Raw genomic sequence first — 5,678 nt, 5'->3', positions numbered from 1 at the left:
GCTTGTAGTTGCTCTCTTCACACTCTCTCACCCTCTCCAGATCTAAACAAGACTTCGTTAGCCTCTCTCTCTCCCCTCACTATTGGTCTTCTTGTAGTTGCTCTCTTCACACTCTCTCACCTTCTCTAGATCTAAACAAGACTTCGTTGGCCTCTCTCTCTCTCTCTCCCCTCACTGCTGGTCAAAGAGCCGGAAGGATCCGTCCACCGGGAAGGGAAGGAGGCTTAACGCAGTCGCCGTCGGTGAGGGAGGGAATCCACTACCGGCGCAGCTGTTCACTTTCACCCAGCGGCGGCGCGGGAGGGCCTCTGACCCCTTCTTCTTCGCTGCCGTACGTAGTGTGGGTCAAACGGCCTCCGGTCGCCCACCGAACCACACCCCAAGAACCTTAAGGTATAATTTACTTATTCCACATGCATTGCTCTAGCTGCATGTGTGCTTTTTCCGCTTCTGCACTCGAATCTAGGTGTTGGATCAAACAGGAAAGTAGTGGGGAAAGTTGTATACCATGAATCTAGGACGTGGTTCAAAGAGGAAAAGAATGGGGAAAGTAATGGGAAAAGTTGTATAGCATGAATCTAGGACGTGGTTCAAAAAGGAAAGGAAGGGGAAAGTAGTGGGGAAAGTTGTATCGCATGAATCTAAGACGTGGTTCAAAGAGGACACGAATGGGGGAAAGTAGTGGGGAAAGTTGTATAGCATAAATCTAGGACGTGGTTCACAGAGGAAAGGAAGTGGGGAAAGTACTAGTACACACTGTCTATCCAGCACCTACGTTGGTCAAAAATGGAAAACAATGACAAACGCAGTACACACATCTGTAATGAACTGATCTTTTGTTTTGGGGGACAAGGCTGTAGAGTTTGAGCAGGACTAGATTTGCTGCGCTCACATAGGGAAAGGTGTCTAAAGACAACAAAACTGGGACCAACACAAATATGCTCCTTGGTTGTTTGTTCTTTGTTGCAACAGACTATGCATCACCCCAGTACATCGGTAGATGCACATGGTGCTGATGCATCCACTGTCCCGTGCAACTCTTTAGCTGTTGTTAATCTAAGGCCCTATTTGGTTAAAAACTCCCTAGTCCCTACCTGCTTGGTTCCAGGTACTAAACATGGACTAGAGGTTATTAAATGACATGCTAAAAGACCATGTTACCCCTAGTAATGAACTAATAGAGACAAGGTGCGATGCGTGGCAGGGAAACTATTGGAAAAAGTCCCAAAAAGACTCTCCCTCGGGGTCTTCTTTCTTTAGTCCCAAATGCCCACTTTTAGTCCCTAAAAGTCCCACCTGTTTGGTTTAGATGGGACTGACACGGAGTTTTTTTAGTCCCTCCACCAAAATGTCCCTGTAAACAAGCACCCTCTAATAATGCCGCTGGAAAATTGATGCAATGCCACAGTTAAAAGCAAATTACATGTTTAACGAATTTTATTGTTAATATAATCTCTCTGTTAATATTAATCAATGCCACCGTTTGAGAAATGCTACTGTCTTGCTTTCTTTCCCATTTAGATAAGGTAGATGCTTCTTTTTGTTGGCTTCTGTGTCATCCACCGTTATTGACCACTAGTTGTTTCCTTTGCACCTCTGTGTAAACAGGGTTATCTACTTCACCTCGTTGCCATTGTGACCTTTTGTTGCACTGCACAAAACACTTTTGTTTGAAGAGTGTTTTATGCAGTTGAAACAAAATGTCACACCGACAACATTGCGCTATTGCTTGATCTTACTGGAACTGCACAAGAGGAGATCTTACTTCATATCCGTGTTGGCAAATTTGGTTCAGATCTTCTTCTTGTGAGTTGTTTGAATTCCGCGTCATGAGAGGTCTGTACTAGCCTTCTTTCACATGATTCTACAGTGTGCTTTCATATGTTGGGCTACTTGTACGGTAATGTTGCTTGATTTTAGTGAACTGCACAAATGGAGACAAGACTTCCAATCTGTATGTGCACCGCAATATCCCATTGAGGTAAGATAACGATATTTCACAACTGTTGGCCTGTATTTTGCCACTTTCATCAGAAAATTAATGTCATTGTTTAGTGCTATACTTGTGCAACCTAATTGACATGCCAAATCTTACATTGAAGGGGAAGCTTGTCTGTTATTGAACCAAGTGATGAAGGGGAAGAACAAGCAGAAGAAAAACAAAAATCAACTCCTGGTGTTGTAATGAAGCACTGGAACTGTGATGACACAAGTAATGATATAGTTTTGCATCTTAATTTATTGTTATGGCTGGAACGAGCAATTGTTTTTCCATTGATTTGATGCCACTCTTAATGTAATACGTAATTATCTCTACTTGTGCAAACAGGGATCTTCTTTGAAGATACCATATATTTTAGTGGGACTGCCCAAGAAGATGTTGGAAACATTAATCTAATCGTGGAGTATATAGTAAGAATGGCCACCATAGTAGATAGCAACAGATGGTTCCAGAGAAGTGCTTCATCTGTATGCTCTACACAATAAGCCTCCTGACAAAGGTTGGTACTCGCCCACTGATTTCATCCATATGATTGAGCTTTGTCATCTCTATTGGTGTTGTGCTACTGTTTAGATACTACCATAAAAAGTGGTATTGTCCTTGAGAAGTGCTTCATCTGTGCTGTTTTAAATATTTCCTTTCCTTTTTTCGAGCAAACAGGGATGCTAGCATTTAGTTATCCTCTTGTCTTTGCACAACAGGATCATCCTCCTCTGAAGAAGAATATGGAGCACGTGAAAAGTGACTAGTTCCTATTATGCCGGGATGAAGAAGCCCTGTCTATCTTCTCATCAGAAGGAGCAGTTGAAGGATGGTTACATTACCCCCCACAAGACCAAACTAACTTCAGCTCAGAAGGACTGACAAATCTCCATTTCCTTGCTGTGATGCGCGAGTACAATGTTGTTCTAGGATTTTTTCCGGTGAGTTCCATTTTTCTAAAAGTGTGCTCTACATGGACCATGTAGGTGCCTGTTTAAACTGTCAAGTCATAATACAGTTTTCTTTATACTAATCACTTTTTTTGTATTTGTGCAAACAGGGGTGCTCAGCTTGATTTCAATAGGAACTGCACAAAATGTTCATGAATACATCGAATCATTCATTTCCACCACAAGAAAGGAGGTGCCGATAAGTTCAAGGCGTTGCAACATATAAGGGTGAAATCATACAAGCTACACGCGAATTTGGTTGATTTTGGTGGAACTGCACAAAAAGAACAACTGGTTTATTTAGCACGTGGTGCCATGTCAATGTCCGAACTGATGGCAAACCCTGCCCATTCCACAATCGTAGGCATTTGATATTTTGGAATGGGAAAACCTTGTCAAATTTTGCTCATTGATTTTAGCAAGAAGACATGCGTTTGATATTTTCGAATGGGACACCCTTTGCTGTCAGCAGCGTCGATCCATTTTTTCTTTAGTTGTGAAGTAAATATTGGCTCTGACATGTGAATCGCTGAGATGCATAATCATCAATTGTTTTGAATGTTCTCTATGAATTGACAGGCCTGTGTGTTTGATTGCAATGTACAGGAACGCTAAAAAGCTGCTCAAACTCTTTGTACTCCTTCTGTTCCTTTTTACTTCGCACATTGTGAAAGTGCATACTTTTTTCTATAAGATTGGTCAAAGTAGAGATACTTTGACTGCAGACAAAACTTGAATGCAGACTAGAAAGGACCGGAGGGAGTACATGTGAAACTGCTGCAAACGAGGTGATCACCCTGGGAATAATGCTAGTACGTATTGTTTTGCATGTTCATCCAATGTTGGTGATACAAGAATTCGAACTAATCGAAATAAATTCATTCATACACGGTAGGATTTCATATAAACATGCCGGATTTCATTACATTTCATACATTCTTCAACTAAAAAGGGGTGCGCTGGAGGTATAATTAATTAACCGAAGCTACCCACCTGTGTCCGGCTAAGCCGAACAGAAGCTTCAGTGACTTAACTGTAGGTGCAGTTGCATAACTGACATGTGGCCCAGATGCCTGTTGGGACCACGTGTCAGTCAGCCAACTGCACCAGCAGTTAAGTAGAAGTAGCGTCCTTCTCCAACATAGCTCTCCGACTCCACGTCGCCGCCAAGAAGCTAACTAGCCGTCAGTGGTCAACCCGCCTAGATTGTCATAGCGATTAGGGAAACTAGGAGCCCAATGATCAGGATCCCCACATGACAAACACCTTTCTTATTATCATTCTTCTTCTGGAAGTTCGTGTGTTGCACAACCTTGTTCTTCCCATCAAACTTTGATTTACCATCAAACTTTCCCTTGTTCTTAAACTTGTGGTGCTGGAAGTTCTTCTTCTGTACTAGATTGGCACTAGATCCTCCTTCAATTCCTCGAGCACGTGCGTCCTTTGCTCTCGCCTTTTCTTCCACATCAAGAGTGCCAATGAGATCCATGAAGGAGGAAGCTTAGTGATGATACCTCCGGCAACAAACTTGTCTTGTAGCATACAACTGAAGTGCTGAAGTTCTCTAGCAAATGACTGTATATCATGAGCTTCCTCAACCATGGAGCGCTCTTCAATCATCCTGTAATCATAGAATTGCTCCATGATGTATAGCTCAGTGCCAGCAACCGGAGGGTAGCAACGGTGGCCTTACTTGGACCCGAGCGGCGGCGACCTACCGTGTTCTACTCTTCCTCATTTTCTGTGTGGCGCGGCCTCATTGGCAGTAGGGCGGGGCCTTGGCGGAGCCCGTGATGTCCTCTATCTCATTGCCGGCGGGCGACGCCTCGGCGGAGAGGGGGAAATCCCCCCCTCGTTGCCAGCAGGGTGGGGCCTCGGCAGAGCTGGCGGTGTCCTCTGCCTCGTTGTTGGCGTCACGGGGCCTCGGTGGAGCAGGGCCTTGTCGACGCCAGCGGAGCGGCGACTTGTCGGAGCCGGCATTTCCACTGCCTCGTCCTCGGTCTCGCCAAATAGCGCCTTGCCCACTTCATCGCCCTCTTTTTAGGCGGCCGCAGCCTCCGCCACCTGCATGTGGTACTGCCAGTGATCGAGGCGGCCCTCGCGGGCGGAGTGGTACAAGTCGAGTAGCGCCTCCTGCTCCGCCCGCTCTACAGCGATCTGCTCCTCTGCCTGCAGGTGCTCCTGGAGGAGATGGTGGTTGTAGGCAGCTTCGGCCTGCGCCTCCCGGAACTGCTCCTCACGCTTTTGCCTCACCGTGTCCATATATTGGGCACGGGCCTCACGGATGGTCATTGTGCAATGCACCGGCGAGGATGGCGCGGAGGAGGGGGTTGGCGCCGGATCGTCGACTACCATGTTCTCCATTAGGACGTCGTCGTCCTCCGGCTGCCTGCCGGCCACCCAGTCAGCAGCAATGGCTGCCACCTCCTTGTGGTCCGTCGTCCGCCCGTCCCAAAGAGCGCTGGAGCGCGAGGAAGCCATGGTGGGCAGTAGTGGTGTGGATAGGAAGAATAGGAACGGATGCAGATGACTGTAGCTATGGCCGGCACAAGAGTTTATATAGCAATGGTGGGCGGCGGAGGGTCGGACGTGTGGCGCCGGAGTAGCCGCCACGGCAACCGCGTATCATTAATGTGGGCGGCAAAAGGACGGACAGACGGCACTTGTGTCATTTGAAGGCGGAGCAATCGCATGCACCGGGAAGCGGGGCGGGCGGCGCCGACCTTTTCAGGCGGAAAGCGCGC

The sequence above is a fragment of the Triticum dicoccoides genome, chromosome 7A, assembly GCF_002162155.2.
Source record: "Triticum dicoccoides isolate Atlit2015 ecotype Zavitan chromosome 7A, WEW_v2.0, whole genome shotgun sequence".
Taxonomy (NCBI): Eukaryota; Viridiplantae; Streptophyta; class Magnoliopsida; order Poales; family Poaceae; genus Triticum; species Triticum dicoccoides.
This window is presented reverse-complemented; position numbering follows the sequence as displayed.